Source organism: Choloepus didactylus, chromosome 19 (genome assembly GCF_015220235.1).
Source record: "Choloepus didactylus isolate mChoDid1 chromosome 19, mChoDid1.pri, whole genome shotgun sequence".
In the NCBI taxonomy this organism is placed as follows: Eukaryota; Metazoa; Chordata; class Mammalia; order Pilosa; family Megalonychidae; genus Choloepus; species Choloepus didactylus.
In genome coordinates, this window is record NC_051325.1 from 18,759,701 (window position 1) to 18,786,307 (window position 26,607).

Consider the following 26,607-nt stretch of genomic DNA (forward strand, 5'->3'; position numbering starts at 1 on the left):
ATTGTTTCTACTTTTTATATATTTGATATTTTCTATAATAAAAATACACTTTTCTGACTACAGAAATATCAAACAAAATAACTAATCTTTATAATTCATATATATATTTATATATGTATCTAAGATAGGCAGTTAGTAGACATTAGTGATATTTAAAAGGAATCTTTTGATTTAAAGTTACAACTCAATCTTACTGAACTCATTCTTTGTTTTTTCCAGGTTGGAAAACAAAACAAAACAAAACAAAAACCTCATTCTTTCCAATTCCCACCATTACCAGAGAAGCAGCCCTAAAATTATTCCAAGTGCAAGATTAGACCATTAATCAACATAAAACGGAAGTTGGGGAGGGGCTGACAAATATTCCCAGAAATTCATACTCAGCTCTTACTAACAGAATATCATTTAAATCATATAAGAAGTCTAATTAAAAATCACACCAAACACCTTTGCTTTGTAAGACTTAATGTCACTAGTTATTTGAAAACTGCCATTAAATATTAATTATATCTTCACATGTCCAAGATTGAAAAATGGGGAAGACAAGTAAGTCTAAAAAAAAAAAAAAAATGATCAGAAGGCCAAGTGAAACCTAAGAAGTAATTGCACATCAAATTATTGGGTCCCTTCTGCTTGTGACTCTTAAATTATCTTCTGAATTTTAGCCTCCCTGGTCTCTCACCTATGCAGGACTTTTAGTACAAATCAAAGATAATTTTCTAAAAAGAATTACAGCACATACATATTTTATTTCAAGTTATTACATAGAAAACAGAGCAGGCAAGAATAGGGAGAAAGGTCTATAAGAGAAGAGACGATGGAAGATAGAAATTTGTCAAGAGAGATAAAGGAACTTAGAGTCTGATCTATAAGTTTCTTATCTGATCAAACTAATAGTGTATTAAAGGAATGGGTGATTGTTGTGATTTATCTTGGTTTTAGCAAACATGTTGATGCTGCTTCTTGTAGCACATCTATCACCAAAAAGAACATAATTAGTATCAATGGGAATGCTTTTGGCTGCAAGTAACAGAACCCTCTAAGTCAGCTAGATTAAACATTAAGGAAAATTTGTTTTCTCAAAAAGCAAGGAATCCTGCAACTGGGTGGCTCTGTGACGATGTCCAAATTTCCTCTCTGCCATCTTCAGCCTACTGAGTTTGCCTTCAGTTAGTTCCTGCCATGGTTGCAAGGTGGCTGCCATAGTCCCTGGAACCTCAAGAAGGCACCATAACCTCAAATGATAGACATACCCAAGTGATTCATTATAAAAAGCAAGACAACCTTTCCCAGAGGCCTCCAGAAAATTTCTCTTATGTCTCATTGGGCAGAACTGGATCAGGATCCTACCCCAATCAACAAATAAGAGATCTCCCCGATTAGAGGATTGGTTTTGACAAATGAGGTTTTAACAATGCCTTATGTAGGGGACAGATAAACAAAGAGAGTTCTGCTGGGCATCAACAAAGGGTGAAATATCTGTTAAATAGGTTCCTATAATCTGGACTAGTGTTTCTCGGATTTTACTGTTAGAATCAGATAGGGTCTTGTTAAAATGCAGAAGGCCTAGGCTGGGTCCTGAGATTTTGCATTTCTAAAAAGTTCTTCAGTGATTCTGATGCTGCAGGTCCACAAATAACACTTTGGATATCGAGGATCTAGACTCTAGACGACTAGATGAAAAGCAGTCTAGAATGATGGAATCCAGCCCAGATTAGAATTTTTAGCTGTGTGACCTTGGGTATGTTATTTAAATTCTCTAAGCCTCAGATAAATGAAGGGAGGGAGGGAAAGGGAAGGAGGGAAGAGAGGGAGGAAGGGAGGGAGGAGGAGAGCAAGGGAGGGAGGGAAGGGAGGAAGGAAGGAAGGAAAGGAGGGAGGGAGGGAGGGAGGGAGGGAGGAAGGGAGAGAAGGAGGGAGAGAGGCAGAGAGAAAGGAAGAGAGGGAAAAATGACAGGAGGGAGGGAAGGAAAGATCTCAGAAGCCCAGGGATTTCAGCTCACTTTTCTAATTTTTCAAGGTCACTCTGCAGTGACAAATTAGAGAACTGGGCAGAAATAAACAGAATGGTGTTTAATAAGGACACCTGGGAAGAAAAAAAATAAAACTGTACCAATAAAAGCCTGGGAATGGTGACAAATGTGTATGTATGACAGAATAAAATGCCTCGGGGTATCAGTGATGGCAGGCTATATTGAAACACTGCCATGATGTTATAATTATAACACTTACTCTACCTTTGGGATGCCTAACCATGCATATATTATGTTCTGGGCTATAGAGTTCTGAAAGATGAAGATTTTAGCCCCTGCCTCATACCCAAAAGGGAACTGTGGCAGACTTAGTGACAGATCATGAGGAAAAAGGAAAGAAGAGGAAACCCCATTCTGGGAAAGAAAAGACTTCCAGTGGGAGTACTGATTGTTCCCCAGCTTGAGAGACCAGACAGCAAGAGTGAAGTGAATTCAATGAAGAAGGGAAGGTGGGCTGTGTAAAAAGAGCACTACATGGCAGAGTCCTGAGTCTTAATCCCTCCCAGTCCTATTTTTTACTCAAACCTTATTGCCTAAAACCTGCAATAAGTAATGCGAGCTTCCTTCCATGAAAGCAAGGGCTGTGAAAGACTTTAAAATATGTTTTCTTCTGTGTTGTTAATGCTTTACATTTGGGCCTTCTTGTAGGGTGTAGAAAACCTCTAAACATTACTGGGAGACACACAAAACAGAAAGGCCGTGCATTTTGAACCCTCGCTGCTGCCTTCTTTGCAATTACCGATATGACCTTTGGAGAGGCATCACAGAGTCACCTGGGATTGCTTCTCAGCCAAGTGGGCTGCGGGCCTGGCTTCTCTCTACAGACATGGCTCTCAGGAAGTCCCAGGCTGGGAAGTTAGGGCTTCAGCCTTATTTCAAAGCATGCAGAGTTCAGGGCCAAAACGCCATTCATTGTCACATTATGGCACATCAATTAATAGTGCAAAAACCCACGGGTACAACATTGCAGTATTTTTCAAATTTAGTAACTTGAACAAGCTACTGAGAAATTCATCAGAACAAGCATCACGCAAGTTCTCATAGCAATTCTCACGTATGCATAACAATTCAACTGAGAAGTAGTCTGTTGAATTCTCTAAGAACAGGAGTTTTAGGAGTAGTTCTATCTACAAGCATTAATTAACAATGATGACGCTCATAATGAATAACGAAGATGATGATAAGAGATAACATACTGAGCATTTACTATGTGCCATCCCTATGTTAAAAACTTTGCAAGTATATAATCATTTAATCTTATTTAAACTTTAGGGGTATGTCTTAGTTAATCCCACTTAATCTGGTACAAAAATTCTGAAAAATGTGAGGCTTAAGAGTCTACTTTGGGATAATAACTATTTCTTGATTCTTAAGACTAGGAAAAAACACAATTCGCCAGTATTGAGGGCAAAGACTTTGCATTTCATCTTTATATGGTCCCCTTATGCTTGGCACAGACAAGGCCCCACAAATATTTGCTGAATGGATAAGGCAAAAAGGAGATCAAGGTTCCAAAGTCCAGAAATCTGAATTATTTTTTGTGATCTTGAAATGATTTGAGAAAATAGTTCAGTGTACTGATGTCATTAAAAATTATTACTACTTTATTTTCTCAATGGTTTATAGTGAAGATATCACTTTTACAATAAAAAAGTGATAAAAATTTATCTCCCCCAACAATGCTGCCTTAAAAAAAAATAATAGTTCAAATTCATAAAGATGACTGGGTAGCCCAACTTCAGCCTCTCCAGTCTTCTTTTCATTTCTTGGAATACTCAAGCTTCTTCCCTCCTAAGGACCTTGTCCCAAACTTCCTAAAATATGCCTCGCCCCTCTTCACCCTCTTCACCGTTTGACCTACTGACACCTTCACGTTTCAGCTCCAATGTTACTTCTTCCAGGAAGACTTAAACTTCCCCCAACCTCTCAGTCTAGGTCAGAGACCCAATTAAAAACTCAGAACATCCTGGATTTTTCATTTGCATTTGTTTCAATTATCATAATTTGCAATTCAACATTTTTATTTCTGTGAATTTTGTCTGTCTTTCCTGGGAGAGTGAGTTCACTGAAGACAAGGACGATGTGTGTTTTGTTCATCATTTTATCTCAGCTCATAGGCGAGCACTTCGCACTGAACAGGTATTCAATACTTTCGGAAGGAAGGAAAGAAGGAGGGAGGGAGGGGAAGATAAGAAAGAATTAAACCCACTCATTCCTGCTGAAGTTCCAACTTCAGAGAAGTATGGAGAAGAATTAGAAAACTTGGGTCCTTCACCCAAGAGGACATGGGTTGACTATACCATTGATAAACACATCATCTACATCAGTTGAGCATGACTGGGGAAGAGACATGGAAGTAAGGTGAAAAATAGAGCACATGAAATTATTGTTTCTAGAGTAGGGACTGGGAAAAAGATGTAAATCACTTTAGCAGAAGAATAAGGTCTGACACGCAAATGGTTTTTTGCCCCTAAGCTTCCAGAGATGTGAAGGACAATGCAAGCCTAGAGCAACTGGGTATTTGAGCTCCTGGGGTTCAACACAGCCTCAGTCAGACCAGACTCTTTCATCAAAGAAATTAGACTTTTCTTTGCAATTGGACTCTCACCCTACTGCAAATAGACCCTTAGTACTGCTTCCAGTATTATCCCTGTTGCCGGAAAAAGAAACAACAGTAACCTTTCCTTTCTTCTCTTTTCACCTCGGTTCCTTAGATGATAAACACTTTTCCTTCTGGTTCCTTATTCACACTCCTTCACTAAGTCCTTAGAACCATCCTGGTAAAAGGGTAAGGACCACAGAGTCATCGTTAGAATAATAGCCACTGTTTATTTATTGTTCATGTATGAACCGACTACTGTGGAAAGTGCTTGGCATATATTGTCTTCAACCCTCACAACCCCGCCAGGTAGGTATTAGTATTCCCACTTCAAAGATTTAAAAAAAAAAAAAAAAGGCTCAGAGTAATCAAATACATTGCTCACATTTGTAGCTAGTCGGTGGCAAAGACAGAATTGGAACACACATTTTGTTGGACTCTAAAATCTTGGCTATTCCACCATCCACTACACACCATGTTCCCTCAGCAGAGTACCCAGTTGACAGTGCCAACAATTGAATCCAGACCCCTAAGTGACAAAGGAGTGACTTAAACCGCCTCTTCCATCTCTGGGCCTTTAGGAGAAATTCCCTTTTCCTCCCTTAAGATTTTTATGGCTAGTCAGCAGTTCTCTAAAAAAGCCAAAACCACACCTTCTTTGCCAGCTTTCATTTCCCTTTGCAATTCACTGTAGAGATGGCATTAGCTCAGATAGGAAAGTTCAATTTCTAGAATCTCAGACATTAGTCAATTGCTTTTAAGGCTTTTCAAGGTCAAGGCAGGAGCATGAACAAATGTAAAATCTTCACACCCAAGCACGATGGCAAGTCCAGGCAGGGTAGGAATAAGAATGAGGGGAGTCAAAGGAAAGGATCATTGGATGGCAAGGTTGATTGACAACTCTAAACACTATTCCATATAAAATGTACTTCATTTGGAAGAGCATCATATAGATTGTTTTACTCCCCAAATTTGCAAAGATAATTGACCTCCCTGTGATCCGCGAAAATTCACACTTTCCTACTTGTACACTGCATTCAGAAATTACATTAATTCTATGCTTTTAGGACCATGAGTTTCATGCAGCAAATGCAAACAATATGCATGTACAGTGCTGAAGGGAGACAAAAGAGCAGCTTCTGAACCATGATCTTGGTGTTCGACAGGTTTCTGTTGATGCTAAATGCTTCACAAATATTATTATTAATAGAGAAAAGCAAGTCCTGAGAAACTGTTTGCTTATAATTGACTCACAACAGGGAAACATTGACCCTCTGAATTAAAATAATTTTCTCTATGTGTATCTTTTGACTGATTTCCAAGGAAACAGCCTCTTAAAAATATAATGTCAACAAATGGTTTGACTAGATAAATCCAATGTTCTGTTTGATATATTCCATGAGGGGGGAGGGGAAGGCTTTGGGAAATGTGCCAATATTTTATGGAAAAAAAAGTCTTCCAATGAATACAAAAATCATGAAATGCTAATTGGGACAGCACGAAAGCCTCAAAATAGAAGTGTATTCTGAACACACAGTTTTCTGGGTCCATATACAATTTTCAAATTTCCTTTTTTAGCACTTAATTATTTTCCTAATTAACTAATTAGACATTTTAACAGCCTTAAAGACTGCAAAGGTTAAACACATAACTGTTTAATGGTTACTGTTACTGAAAAATAAAATGGTGTTAATAAGGGTTGAGTTCTTCAAACATGTTTTTCATTTTTCCCTAAGAATGCAATCCCGCAATAGGCAGCACTTTCTTTTTATAAATGTTAGGGGGTGGGCAGAGTGGGAACAGATCCAGGTATCTGCTTTGAAATCTAGAATTTCATAGATAGAATAGTAGCATTTCCACATAACTGTGCCTCTAGTAATGAGAGCCTGTTAACCACAGCAGGTCACACAGTGCCTTAGGGGAAAGAGAGGGTGCGTTCTGGAACTATTCCTAGCTGCACTTACCCACACTGGGCTCTTGCTGGTCTTAGGGTGGAGAGGTAGGCTTATCTGGTACCACAGAAGAAGGCAGGTGGGATAAGGCAGAGAGAACATCTCTTTCTGCAGAGATACAGAGTTCACCCACATTTCATATTCACACATTCATCAATCAAAGCAATCATTCCTTCAAAGAAATATTTATTAAACCCCAACTACATGCCAGGAAAAAGGCTTGGCACTTTATATGCATCATTCATTTATTTAACATCCAATAAATATTTCTTGAGCTCTTATTATGCTGCAGTGCTCTCCTAGAAACTGGTAAACAGGGTAGACATAGGTTTTTCCCTCACAGAGGTTCTCTGGGTTACTGGAGAGGGGTGGCCATTTGGGGAATAGATTTTGTAGGACCTGAAGTTCATAGAATTTGGGCATCCCTTTTTAAGAAAAAGAAGAACCCAATCACAAAAACTGGGCCTGTGCAGGTGTGAGCTTCGTTAACTTCATGGGAAGTCTGTTCCCGGGGTGCTACCCACTGACAATCTTTTATTTTAAACTAGATCAGTGTTCCCTAACTGCTGGGCAGCCAACCATTGGAAACTGACTTCTTTTTGGACTTAAAAACACTTAAGGTTTGTCAGATACTTTTAATAAATGCAAATTCTCCTAAATGAGATGACAGCTTAAGGGCTTTTATCCCAAATAATGATTTAATTAATTAACTAAAGAGGTAAATGAAAGGCTTGTTAGTGAGGCAGGGAATGGAGAAGTGAAGGGCAAAGGAGTTTCTGGGGCACCAACTGAAAACAAGAGGTATTAAGAAGACTGGTGCTCCTGAAGTATAAATTGCCTACCTCGTGAATCTCCTTAGTGTCACTGATCCAAAATGACAAACTTGTATCAAGGTTGTGTGGATTTGGATGTATTATGCCCCCCAAAACTCCATGTTCTTTGATGCAGTCTTGTAGAGGGAGATGTATTAGTGTTGATTCGATTGGAATTCTTTGATTGAGTGTTTCCATGGAGATGTGACTCAATCAACTGCGAGTGAAAGGTTTGATTGGATAATTTCCATGGAAGTGTTACCCCACCCATTCAGGGTGGGTGTTAATTGGATCACTGGAATCTTTTCAGTTCACAGTCAGAGCAACTCAGAGCAACTAAGAGTGACATTTTGGAAGAGCTGCAGCTGAAAGACACATTTTGAAGACGGCTGTTGGAAGCTGACACTGACATTTTGGAGAAAGCCATTTTGAAACCAGAACTCTGGAGCAGACGCCAGCCACGTGCCTTCCCAGCTAACAGAGGTCTTCTGGATGCCATTGGCCATCCTCCAGTGAAGGTACCCAATTGTTGATGCCTTAGCTTGGACACTTTATGGCCTTAAGACTGTAACTGTGTAACCAAATAAACCCCCTTTATAAAAGCCAACCCATTTCTTGTATTTTGCATAAACAGCAGCATTAGCAAACCGGAACAAAGGTCCTCAGTAATTATAGTGACAACTGCTGTGGCAAATCCCAAAGGACAGGAAGAGGTGATCTCAAAGCTTATGAAAAAAAAATCACTGGGAACGCTTTATGGAAAGGTAACAATCTTTCTGCTGATGATCCACTCAATATAATCTTCGTCCAAAAAATTCCCTTTATGGCTAAATGGTATGTATCAGTAGTCAGCCATTTTGCCATAAAATATACCTATTTTTTCTGCTTTTCAGTTAGAAACAATACCTGTAGCTTAGCCAGCTACAGGGGAGAGGATGGAGGGTGCAGGGCAGGAGAGGAGGGCCTACCAGCCAGGAACTAGGTAGACAGAAGGGCAGGAGAGCATGGGAAGGGGCAAATTCAGAAGGAAAGTCTAGCTCAAGTATGCAATAGAAGGCTAGTCTGTGCCCAGCATGTGTAGCTAGCTCATCCCTGTGGGGAGGGACCGTGGGACATGCTCTCTGGGAGGGCAGCAATATTGAAACTCTTTTAACTAACCAGGCCTCTGTGTGTATCCCATGCACAATTGTGAAGGCAGGGACTTAAAACACAACAAAAATCATTTAAAGATATATATAAGCTCCAGTATGAATCACACTTTCAATCACTCAAGGGGATTTGGGAATGAATGTTGTTGAAAATTTTGCCATCTATTCAGAAGAGGCTCATGGAAATCTGGTGGCTTTGGAGTTTTAAGGAAGCTAATTCAGATGGCATTCCCCTTCTGAGGTGATTAAAAAAAGACAGAAAACTAAAAATCAATTCTTTTTTATTTGTTCCCTGATATCTGGAGAGTTGGAGAGAAGACATTTTTCTGGGGAGTCCCTGGTGCAGATTTCAGCAGGTACTTGGCCATGACCCTGAGAGAAACATGGCTACTCATTCATTTATTTGTTCATTAGTTAATTCATTCATTTATTCTTAGCCCTTAAGTAGCCTACATTCTCATGGTCCGATATTTACACTCATTCAAAGAACACAGTCTGAATGGCCAGGAAAGCAGAGAGGAAGGAAGAAAAGAAGGAGAAATGGAATTCTAATTCTTAACTGGTGCTTCGTAAGAGTTAGGACCAAGATCCTATGTCTCAGCAAGTATCTTGCTATCCCTTTCTGCTGCAATTCTCTCAACCCCTACATGGCTTTTGGGTCCCTCCTTTTCAAATAAGACAAATCAAACCAAACAAACTTAAAACTCTCCCCTTTCTCTCTTTCCTCAAACCTCAGCTTCTCCCCTTCTCTTCTTCTCTCCTCTCTCAAAGATGCATCATGCTGGTCTCCTTCACTAACTCCCCACCCTCACCTTCCACCTGCTGGGATGTGGTCTCCTTTTCTGCCTAATCTCCCAATCTGCAGGATGAAACTATAGAAATCTGTTGGGATGAGGGAGTGGGGAGAGTGACACGAAAGCAGCCTCTTGCTGGGGTGTCAGGACAGAGACTGGGAGTTTCTTAAATGAATGCCTGATGTCATCCCATGTTCATTCCATACATCTGACAAAAGACTTCGAGCTCCTATTTTGTGCCAGTTACCATGCCAGGCTCTGCGGACACAAATGTGGTAAAAGCACTGTCCCTGCCCACCAGAAGTTGAGCAATCTGGTGCGGCAGAGAATGAAACAGCAAATTACAGTGCCCTGAGGAAAGCCCCTTCCATATTTCAGCACAGCCTTCCTGGGGACCCTAGGTGGAGATGGAACGATGAGCTCAGAGTAAGCCATGGGGAAGGCTTCTGGGGAGAGGTGACCTCTGAACCGTTTTTAGGAGTTAGCCATGTTGGGTTGGGGTGCAGAGTGGACAGGGATAGAAGAAGAGCTTCATGGGCAGGTGTGTAAGGGACACTGAAGGACAGAGATTTCCATTTTGGCCCCTGCAGGTCCTTGTCCCTACAGCTCTACTTCCCACTCCCTCTTTCACATGATTTTAGCCCCTAACTGTATCTTCCCACATCTCCTGAGGAAATCCAAATTGTTCAAGCATAGCTGCTAATCCACATGAACAGTTCCTCCCTCTTTCTGGTGAAGTCTATAAACGTTCTGTCCTCCCCCAGTTAGAACGTGGCTGCAAAGCTTTCACATTCCCTGTCATTCTCGAACAGAGGACTGTGCTATTGGTGCCCTGGTTGATTTGCTTCCATGGAGAACAGTACTGAGGCAGAGAATTATAGTAGTTCTCTGTGGCTGAATCAAAAAGTACTTTGCAGAGATGAGCGGGCAGAGACGGGGTTATTGAGGTAACCAAGGGGCAGATTATGGCAGGCCTTGAGAGCTAACTCCAGGATTTTGGACATGACCTGAGGACAACGGGGGACCCAATGAAGTCTTATAAGCAAGAGAGTAGCATGGAATTCCCATTTGGGAAATTTATGGTTCAGAGAATGGATGGGAGAGGAAGAAAAATTGAAAGCAGGATGAACATTCAGGAAGTAACCGCAGGTCTCCATGAGGGAGGAAGGTATCTGCCACAGACTTTGCCCCCCTGGGATTTGAGTTTTCCACTGGCATAGGCCTGATTGCACCTACTTAGTAGGAATCCTGTCCTCTGTCCTTTAACTATGGACTTCTTTAAGTGCCAGATGATATGGCCAGGCCCCAATTCTTTTGTGATGGGAACACTGTGTCATTAGCATGATGTCTGGCACATGGTTGATATTTAATAAAAGCTTATTGCCTTGATTTGAAATATTTTGGAAGTGGCCAAGTCTCCAGGCTTGCCGTCGCCAAAACCTGAAGAAAACTTATCTTTTCACTTCCTCTCGGTGTGATAAAAATATCACAACAAACACAAAACCTTCCAAATGAACATTTAGTGTTGCATTTGTTAATAGTTTTGCAATTCTGGCTTACGGATTTTGTTTTGTTTTTTTTTAAGTTTATTAAGAGACATTTAAAAAAAAAAAATCACCCACATTCCCCGATTCTGCCACCATCTGGGCAAACAATGTAAATATTTACAAGCAAAGTCTTAAGGTCAAGTCTGTGGTTCTGTAGTATTTTGAAACTTGATAGCGTAGCCATTCAGAATTGCTGAAGGTTTCCTTCCATTGCGTTCCCTAACAAAACTTTTGGACATGCATGTAACACACTCAGGGAATGTAAGCAGATGCTAAAATATTTTATTAGCTGATTTATTAAGTTATTGAGGGTCATTCTTTGAAAAATGGGGAGAGAAATCCAGACACAATAGAAGTTAGAGAAATCAGAAATCAACCTTTGGAACAATGCTAGCTAGTTACTTTTTTTTTTCTTTTTAACATACCAACCTAATTCGAAACAGACCAGTGTCTGTGTGAATGCTTATGGCAGTTTATTTTCTTTTCAGTGAGAGAAGGTTCAAGAAAAGTGCGGAGGAAAGTAAGAAAAAAAAAAAAAAAAAAGAGTGCAGTTGGCAGACTTATTTACAGGAAATACAAATTTAACTGGAACATTCTTGGGATTTGTCCCTCTTTAGATCTTCTATTAAGAAGCAACTATTTCTGCATTGCAGCTAAAGTTACATAGAAAAAACGAGTCACATGATAAAAGCCTCCCCTAAAGATCTTGACAGAAGATGACTGAATTGCCAAGAATGGCTCATTGGTTCGGCGGAGTGGGATGGATAGGTATGTGGCTGAACTTGAGGGGCACAGGGAAGATTCCCCCAAAAGGTCCTCATCTGGTGGTGGGAACTTGGCATTCATCCCTTCAGGGAATACATTTTCCTTTTCAGGGTCTCAATTTGAAGTACAAATAGTCCTGGAAAGGTGAATGGCAGTAAGTTACTCCCAATTTAGCGTGACTTGACAACTCTGAGATGGCTGTTCTCTTTGGGACAAGCAGAATGAGAAAAACGGGCCAGGGAAACAAATAAACAAAACGGAGAGCTTGCAGGATGAGCAGCTAGCGAGCCATTCTGTGCCAATTCTTTCTTGCAACTTCGCAGCCAAGAAAGTCAAAATCAACTGCACCTACTTTACAATTTTCCCCAGCTGTGGCCATGTTGCCGAAAGAGCATCACAGTCTCTTAATTCATGTAATGATTTTCATTTGCAATATATGGAGTATAGCATGCTTTAATAACTAGTGGGAACCAAACCTACTGACCTTTAAGAACCCCACCAGATCAAATCATCAAATACCTGTTCCGTATGATCTCTAGCTCTTCTTAAAAATACTAAGCTTTGAACTTCCTTTTATTTGAAAAGCCACCTTTCATTAATATTGACAAGGCAAAAAGGTACAATCAGAGGGAATTGGAAGGCACTGACAGAAACTTTGCCTGCCAGATCGGACCATACTTGACTTTGTTATGAGAAGTATGGGCTCAAAGATGCCTGTTGATTTTTTGGATGCCAAGTCAATTGCTTGTAAGTCTCTACCATTTAAAAAGTCACGATGGGCAGTACATGGCTGCTCAGTAATACTAAAGCAATTGTTGAGAATTGTGCTGGGTTTCAATGTCTAATTAAAGCTAAGTGGCTAGATTTGCATACAATAAACAATGGAAGTGACTTGCATCCCCAATCCCACAGGCCTAATCAGCTTCACAATACAGTATTATTAAAACTTGCATGCTAATTATAGCTAATTGCTCCATGTAAATAGCAACTATTTCATTCAGAAGATGGTCTTTCTTCCAAAAGCTGAAGTCCTGCTATTCATCTAAAAATACCCAAGATGCTTAAGTTATCTAACACAAGATTAGGAAAACACAATTTAAAAAAAAATACATGGTCAGGGACTATTTTTTGTTTTTTGTTTGTATTTTCTTAAACTTTACAAAATCTATTTTTCTTTATTGAGAGGATTCACACCTTCATACAAGGAAGCCAATAAGACTTAACTTGTTGGCAAAAGATGAAATTGCCCAATTAGAAATGAAAACAAACAAACAAAAAAACAAGTATTCATGATATTTGGGGTTAAACAAATATTATTAAATAGTGTGAAATCCTCAAGTGATCCAGTTGTTCCCTAATTAATCCTAATGGGCAACATAAACAGTGAAATATTGGGCATGTTTGATGCGGACAGAAACTGGCCTTTTCCAAGATCAATGCTGATACTGTAAATCCAATGATCGATTGCCAACAGTCAAATGAAAAAAAAATGGCTAAAATGAATGCCATGTATAAATGGATTACTATTGCAACACCTCATTTATTCTGCATTTAGAGTTTTCCTGGTTAGATGTTGCCTTAAACTATGCCTGGAAATCTTAAATCATGGCAGCTCATATAGCAAGGCCAAGGGTTTGTGATGTAATCGTGTTTTACTACCTCCTTGGAAATAATACTGAAAGGATTGAATAACTCCATAGTTTGTAGTTTACTACCCACTGGGAAAGCTCAGCTAGTAAAAGAGATTTTAAATGGATAAACATTTCTGGATGTGACTTGTTTTGTTAAAGGGAAATTAACATCAGAGAGGAAAATGGAACTAAGTGAATGGTTTGTTGTTTTGTTTTGTTTTGTTTTTAACAGCAGAAATAGTTTAGACAAAAAAAGGTGTTTCAGGAGAGATTTCATTCCATTCCATCCCAGGCCTGCAGCCTAAGGAGGAAAAGAGTAGACAGTGATTCTTTACGATGTATTCTGTTTAGCCAGTGAAACATAAATTGTCCTCTTTCCCAGATTTCATTCCCTGTCTGGGGTAAAAGAGGAAAGGAATGGAGGGGGATAAAAGCAAAGGGGAGACAAAAACACAAAACAAACAAATAAACAAAAACAAAAGCCACAGTGAGGCAAAGAAGGGAATTTAAGAGGTATGGTTAAAAATTAGAGGTTCTCTTTAGTTTTAATTCCTGGATAGACCCAGATCTCTTTCTGCTGTCTTCTGCATTTCCTTCCAAAAGAGTTGAAATTCTCTGACATATTAATTTATGGCTTTAAGAAAACTAATTTATAATTCCTTACCAGCACACAAATGATTTCATTTCCTGATTTTTTAAAGACTGCCACAATAAACGCCACAGAGTATTAACTACATGTCTCATAAATGGATCCCTGATCATAGTGATTCATCTGTCACACAGGTAAATATAAAAGTGTTCATGAAATGCCTCACAGAGTTCCCCTATTTTTCCCTTTGCTATCCTCTCCCTCACCCCCAAACATATACACAAAGACTGACATTTTTCCCTCATCATTTGTAGGTTTACCTCAAGTATTTTCTCTCAACTTTCCCTGACTTGGAAGCTCACTATCCTTCCTCTCTCCCACATACCACTGTCCCTGAATATATTTCTTTTATTTAAATAATATCCAAAAGTTGGAAATAAGGCAAACAAATTGGCAGTCTATCCTTTCCATGCCATGCCCAAAGAATTATCTCTGTAAAGGCACACTCAGGAATTATTTAGGGGAATTCACTTCATTCAACTCACTGATAACTTTGATAAAAGACCCCAAATTTAACGAAGCTACATGTTAGTTTGGAGATTTTTATTCAGGAAAGACTCAAATAATTTACATCCTGGAGAAATGCTAATCCCAAAAGTTACGATTTATTGATCTATAAGAAATTAACTTTATATCTAATTTAGCAATCCTATTTTTAAATTCCTATATTAAGTTGCCTATAAATACCTAGTGTAGGATGGAGGACAGTCCTAGCATGGCCTTCTGCTGTGCTCAGGAATAAATGCGTCAGCCTGACTGGATAAAATACAAGCCCCTAGTAAGTAGATAAGGGGACTGCCAGTCCGCTCCTTCCCCTACTGTCCCAGGCATATTTAAATATTCACTGGAGACAATCTGATTCTGGAGAGCATGTTTTATGACATCTGGCTCACATCCCAGTGGTGCATCTGTAGTGGGGTTCCTCCACTGTGGCACACAAACACAAGACAGGGGTGCTGCGTGTAGAATTTCTCCATGCGTTGGACACAGAGTGAGAGCCACTGGCCATGGGGAACCAGTGCCCACTAGTGAGGCTGATCTTGCTCTGTTTCTTCTCTAGGTGAGTAAAGTCTTCCCATGAGAGCCTGTGTGAGTTGTGCTTTTGCTGGCGACAATTGCCTGCATTGGAATAGGTTGACATCTCTTTATGTCTCTCTCCTTCCGACTGACACCTAGCTCCTCAAATGCTCTTTGAATTGGTTTTATCACATTGTTGGTTCCTTCATTAATTAAGTTGAAACAATTTTTGACTTTTATATTTCTATGAGGATCATACAAATTGAAAAATACACTTTGGCAGTTTGAACCCCAAACTTTTTTTTTTTCTTTTACATACTTCTGATTATTACTTATCACACAATTTAATTAACTCTCTTTTCTTTTCAATTATGCTGCAAAATTTGCACAATCAGAGCCTGTCTCATTCTTTTCTATATCTGTAACACCCAGCACGTGGGCCTGGCACTTAATAGATGCTCAATAAATACTGTTTGTATGTTGCTAAATCAATTTCATGACCCTCATTCATAAATCAGCAGAACACAGTCATTTACATTTGCCTCTAGAGGCTTCTAGTTGTCTTTCCTTAGCTTGGCATCTATGTGGCAGAACAGGCTTTATTAGAATTCATTCTACACAACGTAAAACGGATCATAGACTGTCTTATCTGGTATTTCAAATATACATACAACCTAAGAAAGACTGATGCACTGGAAGGCTTTCATTTTGTAACATATATTTAATAGAAGATATATATTAATATCTATACTCTAGTCAGGAGAAGGAAAATTAGCCAAGGAAAAAGCCACTTTGTGATCCACACTATCATTCCCATAGATTCTACCTACATAAAAGCTGTTAATTTAACAATAAAATCTAAACTTGCTTTTTAGTGTATAAAGCAGTTGAATATTTTTTGTTTGTTTGTTTTTTCCTTCTGAAAATAGGTGCTTTTTTTCTGGGCCAGATGCCAACAATTTATAGTGCTGAATATTGGTCTGAAAAAAAGAAAAAAAAAAAAAGAAAGCAAACCTAGGAACTGACTGCAGTAACCGAAGCCGGGTTCAAATATTGTTAGTGAATTTCTGTCATTTTAAAATAAATCCAAGTCTAAAATATCCAAGTTGCTTCACTGAAAATTCCATGGTTAACAAGACTTCAAAAACCTTGTCTGATCAGTCTCTCATATCCTCTTATCATACATAATTCTTAGAAAGGATTTTTGCTGGTCAGACCATGTACCTTATTTTTCAATTGGCTTAAATTACTTTAAACAGCTAAAAGTTTTATATAATAAGAGTCAAATTCATTTTTTTTTTTCAAACTGGTAGCTACTGCACAATTGGGGCCTTTGACCTTTTTTATTATTTCCCAACCTAGACTGCAGATGTAAAACAACACATATTTTATTTTAGGTAATAATTATATACTTTAGACTTGCTCAATAACTTTACCTTCCATGTACTCCATACCAAATCCCTATGATCTCTGGTTGTTTATTTCAATAATACAACTCAAGGACTCTAGAAGAACAAGTCAATGTCTTTTCAAAGTATATGGACAGAATCCCCAGGTATTCTAAACTTCATGATTAAAGACAAAAAAAAGTGTCCAAAATAGCATCATTTCATACATGTTCAAACATAGAAGGATGCTAAGAGCAGAGCTGTGAAACACTCAATATAAGCTAGGCAAATAAAACATTAATAAATGAAAAAAAATCAACAAGAGCTACTTTGTGGAACTATTTAAAAACTCTTTTTCCCTTTTTACTAGGGTTTACAAATCCACCATTCACATGATAATAATAGACAACTAGGTGATATTCAGCTGGTCAATAATGTTGGCTACATGTCATTATGAAGCCATTCAATATCCAGGCAACAAAAAATGGGGTCTCCACATTATCAAAATGGAACAAAACCCAACCAAAAAAACTCATATGCATGAACCAGTTACTTGGGCTCCCACCTAGCTTTTTTTTTTCTTTTTTAATACGCTTTTATTGAGGTATATTCACATACCCTACAATCATCCATAGTGTACTATTATTCACAGTACCATCATACAGTTGTGCATTAATCACTGGAATCAATTTTTGAACATTTTCCTTATTCCAAAAGAAATAAAAACTAAAGTAAAAAAGAACGCCTAAAACACCCCATCCCCCCCCGACCCCATCCTATTTTTCATCTAGTTTTTGACCCCATTTTTATACTCATTTGTCCATACACTGGATAAAGGGAGCGTGAGCCACCAGGTTTTCACAATCACACAGTCACACCATGTAAGCTACTCGGTCATGCAATTGCCTTGAAGAATCAAGGCTACTAGGCTGCAGTTCGACAGTTTCAGATATTTCCTTCTAGCTATTCCAATACACTAAAAACTAAAGAGGGATATCTATATAGCACATAAAAATGCCCTCCAGAGTGACCTCTTGACTCCATTTGAAATCTCTCAGTTACCGAAACTTTATTTTGTTTCATTTGTCTTCCCCCTTTGGGTCAAGAAGATGTTCTCAATCCGGCAATGCCAGGTCCAGGCTCATTCCTGAGAGTCACGTCCCATGTTTCCAGAGAGATTTCCACCCCTGGGAGTCATGTCCTACGTAGGGGGGAAGGCAGTAAGTTCACCTGCCACGTCCCACCTGGCTTTTATTGACACTCTGTTGACTCACAATTCCAGTTATCTTGTTTCCCATTCCATAGTATATTCAAAGCCCTAAGTCATAGAGGCAAGTGGGAAACCAAACCAACACACTTCCCTGTCCTTATGCTATACAATTCTGGGACCCAACAAATTTGTCTGTTTCTATGCCAAACAATATTGGGACCAGGCAAAATAACTTAGCATCTTATTCCAGGAAATGCCTGTTCCTGGAGGATACAAATCTGGATCGACTAAAATAGCTTGCTCATCAAGTCCTACTTCAAATCACTCACTTCACTGTGCCTACCAGACCACAGTGATTTTGACATAAACTCTGCCCATTCCCAAGCACTTCCTAGCCCTTCAATACAAACTTTAAATTCATCCAGCCCATGCCCCACTCTGTAAATATTCTTTCCTAATTTCTCATTTTGAAACAATACTAAGACTGGAAAAGTGATGGTCTCCTATTCCACAGTAGGTTTAATAAACTCAGCTCCACTTAATTAATGGACAGACTTGCCTGGTTGGTCTTTAGTGAGACAGTCCAAACAGGTATACTGATAGCAACAAGGAGTAAAAGCAACCATGTGGCAGGAAAAGTCTAAAGCTTTACAAATCAAACACTGGAAGTTAAAATGCATAAAAGTCCAGGTCATTGACATTCCTTGCTATTTCAATAAACTCTCAGAATATTCCTATATTAGAATATAGGATAAAAATGTAGCTGATGATAAATGACTGAATCATTAATCTAATCATAATTCATTTTCAAGATAATCTGTTTAAGAAGACTGGGAAATGTATAATATGTTTTACCGAGTTCTGTCCAAATTAAATAATATTTTTAAAGTTTGGCAAATACCCAAAGCTCTCTGGAAAAATATACTGTCAAGAATGACGTATTCCCAGGGGCTCCGGTTAACTGAGGTAGCACCATATTGCGTTGGTTTAACTATCAGCTCCTGAATTGCTAAGGAACACTGTGCCTTGGCCCAAAATGTTTTCCACCTCAAGGAATTCATGCTTTACAAATGAGGTAAGTACATAGGCTTGAGCTTTGAAATTAGATAGAAATGAATTCTTTCTCAAGCTTCACAATTTTCTAGGTTTATGGATCAGCAAGTTATTTAACTGCTCTGACTCTATTTCTTTATCTGTAAACAACAATATCCAAAACATGACAATTATTCCAACCTCCCAGAGCTGCTGTGATGATTACAATGATGTAACATGTAGAACACTTTAACACAGTGCCTGAAGTAAGAGGAGAATTAAAAAGTGTTAAATGAATGAAGGAACTAATTAAAGCCATATACTGCCAGGTATCATTATAAGCATTTCACATGCATTAATTCATCTAACTGTTCGAGTTTTGCTATGAGGTGGGAACTATTAATATCTCCAGCCTACAAATAAGAAAACTGAGGCTCAGAACATTAAACAACTTGCTGAAGTGACACAGCTAGCAAGTGGAGAAGCTGAGTCAAATCCAGGCAGTTTAGCTGTATAGTCCTACTCTTAACCACTGTGCTGCTAAGCAACAAATGATAATAAAAGTAAAGACAATGAAAGTAAAGAGATCACTGCATTTGAACACCCACCAGGAGTGATTAATGCTTCTAGCTGACACACCTGGGTTTTCCTTTTTGATGAGGAGTCCAGGAGATAGTTTGTTAATGGGATCTGCACTATTAACAAATTATTTGAACTGAAGGAAGAACTCAGTCTTGATCAATTACCTCTTAACCTGGTGAAATGCCACTCCTTTGCCTCACAAGGCAAACACATAAAACAGGTTAAAACTGTGCACTGAAGGCTTCATTAATGACCTCATTTCCTGTGGAGGGGAGAGACATTGCAAAATCAGAGTCCCCTCCACCCATGGTAAAACTAACCAAATGGGAGTATGTTTGAAAAGAAAACACTGTTAAAGTCCGAAAAGTCATATCAAGGGATATACTTCTGTGGGTGATACATGATGGGAGACAAAGTGAGAGCTATAAAATTTGAAGATAAGGTTACCATTGAGGATAAAATTACATAAAATGAGCATAAAATAAAAGAGATCAGCCTTGATAAAATAATAATAATAATAATAATCCACAATAGCCATAATCTTGACTGGGTGGCTGAGGAATTTGAGGTAATACCCAAATTCTAATTATGGTGAATAATGTGTGCCTGTAGCCTAATCAATTCTCTTTGTCCTCAGGGGGAATAAAGATTGTGACCTTCACTGTTAAAAAGGAAGTGTAGGGAGTGACTTGATCAGTTTTCTACAATTCCCTCCAGCTCTGTCCCCAGGAAGGGACGGTTTCACCCAGGGTGAGGGGCATTCGGCCCCGACAGGAGGTCCATTGCTAAAGTGCAGCAGAGGCTCCAGCACCCAGGACCCTGGTATACTACTCTTCATGGCTTACAAATGCTGTGAATTGATTCCCTGCATTGCAGTTAACCTTACCATAATTTAATCATCATTTAGCTGTGTACATAGATTTAGAAAAGCGAAGACAATCCATTATCACACAAATCTGAGATTTGGGGGTCCACTACCTAGTAAAATCTCTTTATTAAAAATCCACAAATCAATCTTCTGCACTACAGACCAGGGAGCAGAAACTTTTTCTGTCAAGGGCCAGAGGGTCAATGTTTTAGGCTTGTGGGTCGTATGGTCTCAGCTGTGATGTCTCAACATTGCCATCGTAGTGTGAAAGCAGCCACAGACAGTACACAGAGTGGGGATAACTATTTTCCAATAAAACTTTATTGACAATAGCAGGCAGGCAGGCAGATGTGGCTTGCAAGCTGCATTTTGCCAGCTCCTGCTATAGAACATCAGGATATTCTGAGTAAATGTGGTAGGCAGAACAATGGCTTCCCAAAGCTCTCCATGTCCCAATTCCCAGAACCAATGAATATGACAGCTTACATGGCAAAAGGGACTTTGCTGATGTGAATAAGTTAAGGCTCTTGAGATAGGGAAACTATCCTGTATTACCTAGGTGGGCCAGGTATAGTCACAAGAGTCCTTACAAGCGAAAATAAAGAGGCAGAGCAAGAGGAGGTGATCTGATGTCAGAAGCAGAGGTCAGAAGCAGAGGTCAATGAGCCAAGGAATATAGCAGCCTTTAGAAGCTGGCAAAGGCAAGGAAAAGATTCTCCCTTAGAGACTCCAGAAATAACTCAACCCTGCTAACACCTTGATTTTAGAAGGCCCATTCCAGAATTCTCAACTTCAGAACTGTAAGATAATAAATGTGTGCTGTTCTCAGCCACTAAGTTTGTGTCATTTCTTACAGCAGTCCTAGGGAACTAACACAATCAGGATAACATGAGTCTCTCTAAGCCTCATCAAACTTGGAATGTGTGAGGGTTTGCACTGTGTCTGCTTGGTTAACTTAGAACCTTGTTTCTTGAATCCCTTTGCTGTGATTTCCCAGGTAGATTTAACAGGCAGAAGTGCAGCACCAACCATTATACTCTGAGCATTGTAATGGTGTGATTATGAACTGCACACAGAGGGACTGTGAGTTCCAGGTTACGCTCAGCATTCTCCATTCTGCATCCAGCTCTTCTTCCAGACTCCTAAGCCTGGTGAACCACCATTACCCCAAGCCAACCCCAGATGTTCAGTGATGATCCCACAGAATTGGTAGGGACCCAGAAGCCCAGCTTCCCATTGGCCTCCCACAAACCTTCTCTTCCCAGTCCTATCTTGGTGGCTGGGCATGCTCGGCTCATCAGAGTAACTGATTTGTGACTCCTCTGAAACTCCAACTTTCCTTTGAATGTTTATTTCCCCAGCTCCTCCCACATGGTTAAAGTCCTAATTCTTACAACAAATCCCTAATATCAAAACTTATAATCTGCTTCCATGATTGAACCATGATTGCCATAGAATACGTTAACAAAATCAAAGTTTTGGACGTACGTGGGCAGGGACCAAATGTGCTGACCACGTCAAAGTGATGCTGCAGTCTGAGACAGGCCCAGGTGGGCAGTGGCCTCTCTAGAAGCCATTCTACTCTGTGACTCTGTGGTGACAATTGTGTGTCCACAAGTTTGCACACAAGAGATGCTGGAGAGGGAAACTGGAATCTGGACTCAATCCCAGCTCTGCTGGTGTTCTCGGGCAAGTTGCTTAATCCTTCTGCTGATGTTCTCATGCCCAGAAACTGAAGGAGTGAGTACAGAATAGTCACAAGAGTTGGTGCCAGTTTCCCTGAGGTAGGATTATACTTCCTTGTCCTGTTAAACACAGGTGGGGCCTATATGATGTGCAGAAGCTTTAAGAACCAGACAGAGAGGCAAGTTCTCTCTGCTGGGTCCCAGAGTTTAAGGTAATGTTGAGCTGAGCTGCAGCTGCCTCACAATGGACATGATGCCTGAGTGAAAGGTAAACTTTCGGGGTTGTAGGCCTCTCAAATCTCGGGGACACTTGTTATTTCAGCATGACGTGGACTGTGCTAACTAATACAGGATTGAACTAAACGCTTCTTCATAGTGATATCAAACAATCTGGTTTGCAGCAAACTTTGAGATGAGCCTTTTTAGTTGGCAATATTAGGTAATTTCATTTTTTAAAATGCCCACGGATACATATAAAACAGAAGTCCAGTATATATTTGCAATATAATTCACATAAATGTATACATAAAATAATCTTTACATTAGCCCTTTGTTTACAAGGTGCCTAACATCTATACAACACCAAACATCTTCAATGACTCAGTCCTGAAACAGAGAAAACTGACAATTATTTGGGGCTACAGACACCATTTGTGTACCCTCCTTACAAAAGTCTAGATAATTATCCTTCCTTTCTACTGTCTTCTTAATATAACTTCCTCAGCTTTGAGCTAAGGAATTCATACTTGAGTCTTGTCAACCTCAAACAGTAGCAACTCAGAAACATTTAATTAGCAGTGTGGTATGTAATTGTATTTTTTAGGTTGTTACCTGGAACATTCTCAATTTAAAAATCTAGAATAACATGTTGATGCCTAAGAATCTCTATCTCTTAAAATTGAAAGAAAAAAAAACAGGTTAACACTGTTTTTTTTTTTTTTTTTTTTTTTTTCATTTAAGCAAATCACTGGGAAATAAAGATGGAAGAAGGAAAAAAGGGAGGGAGAAAGGAGACAAAAGAAATGTTAATAAACTATAATTAACAAGTATATTATGTGCAAATCTGTCTTCCCCAAACTATTCCAATGAATGAAGCTTCTCTGAATTTGATGCAGTATTTCATTTTCCTGCAAAGTCTTCCACTAAAGGTTATAACGGATAGAATTTGTTTTATGGGCTTTTTTGTTTATTTGCTTTTTTCCTCTCTCTCCTCATCCTAAAATGCTCAGCAGTGTCATATGGGCTGTGAGTTCATTGAGCAGCATGTTGTAAAACACTACACTCCATGTTTATTCAGTGAGAGTTTGCACTGGGGAACATTTAATTCTGAGGTTTTCTAACTGAGGAATGAACAAAGACACGGCATTATCACCTATCTAAGTTCATCACTTTCTAGCAAACAACAACAATAACAACAACAAAACAAGGCAATTTTTCAGTGTCAGTGAATCTGTTTTGACGAGAAATAGTGCAAATAGTTAAAGAAATAGACCACTGTGTGTTTTATTCAGTCCAATTTTAATTATCTGACTCCTACCTCTTTTTTCAGAAACCTAAAATGGTTCCCAATTTCTTTCCAACTCAAAATTAAAATTCTGATCCCTACCCTGTCTTTTCTAAATGCCTTCTGTTCTCCCAACACAGAAAACCTTTCTACCTCCTCTAGGAAAAACTGCATCCTGCCGCTTCTTTAGACGAGTCATCAGTCTTCATATCTACAAATGGGAAGTCTTCCAAGATTAATCATTCATTTATTCATCCCATACTCATCCCACAAATATTTACTGAGTGACTACTATGTGCTTGGCAATATGCTCAACTATGGATGCAGTGTTCAGGAAGATAGAGATTGTCCCTACACTCATGGAGCTCATAAACTAGGGGGGAGGAAGAAAATATTAAATAATCACATAAACACATGTAACTCTCTTCCCTGTGGACGAGAAGGCAGGACTGAGATTCAAAAGTTGGTGGTGGGGAGGTGGGGGGCGGGTGGCCTAGGTAAAAAGGGGAGGGGAGAGCCTTCTAGGCAGAGAGGATGGCATACGCAAAGGCTCTGTGGCAAAAGAAATCATGATCTGAACGGGGAACGAGAGAAGGCCTGTGTGGTTGGAATACAAGATTGTGGGGCATAACGATGAAGTAGCAGAGCTTACATCACACAGGGCCTTGCATGCCACGTAAAGGATTTTAGTCTTTATCCTGAAAGCATGGGAAGACTTTGTGGTCCTTCATTTCCGGGGTGAAAAATTAGACCTCCAATTTGATATGTTCTCTCAAGCTGAAGATTGGATATGAATTAGAATGCATGAAGAACATATCCAGTTAGAGATTACGATAGCAAAGAAGACGACATATAAAATCGTCACAAGAACAATAAAATACCGGGGAATAAGCTTAACAAGAATTATATAAATCCTAACCTACATGAATTGTAAAACATTCTGAAGGGACATAAAAGAAAATCAGTACAAGTGGAAAGGTATAGCATGTTCTTCAGTGGGGCAGTTCAAAATTTCTAAGATGAGGTTCACCATTAATTAAATTATTGTGATCCCAACAATTTTTTTTTAAGATGCCAAAACCAAACTAAGCAAGCTGGTTATGAGATTCATGTGGAAAAAATAAACAAAGGAGAATATCCAGAAAATGTTTAAAACAGATGAATAGAGTGGGAGGAATAATCCTACCAAATACTAAAGTATGTTCCAATGTCTCACTACTTTAGAGTATGGCACTGGAAAAAGAATGGACAGATGGTCAATGGAACAGAAAAGAAAGTCCAGAAACAGACTCAATTATATAAGCAAATTGAGTTTATGATAATAGTAGTATCTCCCAACAGTGGAGGAAAGTTGAACAAGGAAATGTAAATCAAAGCTGCACAGAAGTCTCTCTGCTCCTGCCCACTCGCCAGACAGCAGCATCTTTTCATGCAGTGCCAGCCGCATCTCTGCGACATGATGGTGAAGGTCAGAATAAATGGATTTGGCCATATTGGGCGCCTGGTCACCAGGGCTGTTGTAAACTCCGGCAAAGTGCAGATTGTGGCCATCAGTGTCCCCTTCATTGACCTCAACTACATGGTCTACAGGTTCCAGTATGATTCCATCCAGGGCAAATTCAAAGGCACCGTCAAGATTGAGAACGGAAAGCTTGTCATCAATGGGAATCCAATTACTGTCTTCCAGCAACCAGATCTCACCAAGATCAAATAGGGTGATGCTGGTGCTGAATATGTTGTAGAGTCCACTGGTGTCTTCACAACCATGGAGAAGGCTGGGGCTCACTTGAAGGGTGGTGCCTAATGAGTCATCATCTCTGCCCCTTAGGCTGATGCCCCCGTGTTTGTGATAGGTATGAACCATGAGAAGTATGACAACTCCCTCAAGATTGTCAGCAATTCTTGCTGCACCACCAACTGCCTGGCCCCCCTGGCCAAGGTCATCCATGACAACTTTAGCATTGTGGAGGGACTCATGACCACCATCCATGCCATCACTGCCACCCAGAAGACTGTGGATGGTCCCTCTGGGAAAACGTGGCGTGATGGCTGTAGGGCTGCCCAGAACATCATCCCTGCTTCTACCAGTGCTGCCAAGGTGGTGGGCAAGGTCATCCTGCAGCTGAATGGGAAGCTCACTGGCATGGCCTTCTGTGTTCCCACTCCCAATGTGTCTGTCGTGGATCTGACCCGCCGACTGGAGAAAGTGGCCAAATACGATGACATCAAGAAGGTGGTGAAGCAGGCACCAGAGGGCGCCCTGAAGGGCATTCTGGGCTACACTGAAGACCAGGTTGTCTCCTGCAACTTTAACAGTGACTCTCACTCTTCCACTTTTGATGCTGGGGCTGGTATTGCCCTCAATGGCCACTTTGTCAAGCTCATTTCCTGGTATGACAATGAATTTGGCTACAACAACAGGGTGGTGGACCTTATGGTCTACATGGCCTCCAAGGAGTACGAGCCCCTGGACCACCAGCCCCAGCGACAGCATGAGAGGAAGAGAGGCCATCAGCTGCTGGGGAGTCCTGGCCCCAAATCCATCACCCGACACTAAGCGTCACCATCCTCCACAGCTTCCATCCCAGACCCCCGGAGGGAGGGGAGGGCCGAGAGCCCTACTTAGTCATGTACCATCAATAAAGTATATCAGATTAAAAAAAAAAAAAAGCTGCACAGATATACTGTTTTTGATATATTGGATTGGCAACTATTAGAAAATTCTTAACATGCACTGTGATGGTGAGGCTGTGGGGAAACAGACACTCACATATGTTGCTCAAGAAAGTAAAAAATGGTGCAACCCCTACAGTGTTATATATCAACATGTGCCAAATTTTGAAATGTCTTTCACCTGTCTCAGCAATCCCTTCAGATAAATCTATACAGGTAAGAAATGACATACACAGCCATAGCAGTATGGTTTGTACTAGCAGAAGATTAAAATTGCACATGCCTGCCAATAGAAAAATAGTTTAATAAACAAAGGTATATTAATTTAGTGGACTACTGTGCAGCTATGAAAATTGAGGAAGCTCGCTATGTACTGATGTGGAAAGATCTATAAGATGCATTGTTAAATGAAAAAGCCAGATGTGGATTAGCATGCTTTATTCTGTGTGTGAAAGGGGATAAATATGATTATATACTCACATATGTTTGTATTTGTAAAAGAACACATGACAAATACTAAAAAAAAAAAAGCTTATAAAACATAAAGGAAAAATGGAATGCAGAAAAAGTTAGACTTCTCAATGTATATTTTTATAGTGTATGTATATATGTATATATACACACATATACATATACACAGAGAGAATGTACTATCCATTCAAAGTAAATAGAATATTCAAAATATAAGCAAGAAAAATAATAAAATTTCATTCTTACA

General features: G+C 39.6%; 1 protein-coding gene and 1 pseudogene across 6 annotated transcripts in view; one reads left to right on the forward strand and one right to left on the reverse strand.

Moving 5' to 3' along the window:
- Positions 1–26,607, reverse strand: part of MACROD2 (mono-ADP ribosylhydrolase 2) — a 2,227,780-nt gene that overhangs the window by 803,590 nt on the left and 1,397,583 nt on the right. The gene's annotated exons all lie outside the window — the stretch shown is intronic.
- On the forward strand, positions 24,676–25,773 carry LOC119515938 (annotated as a pseudogene).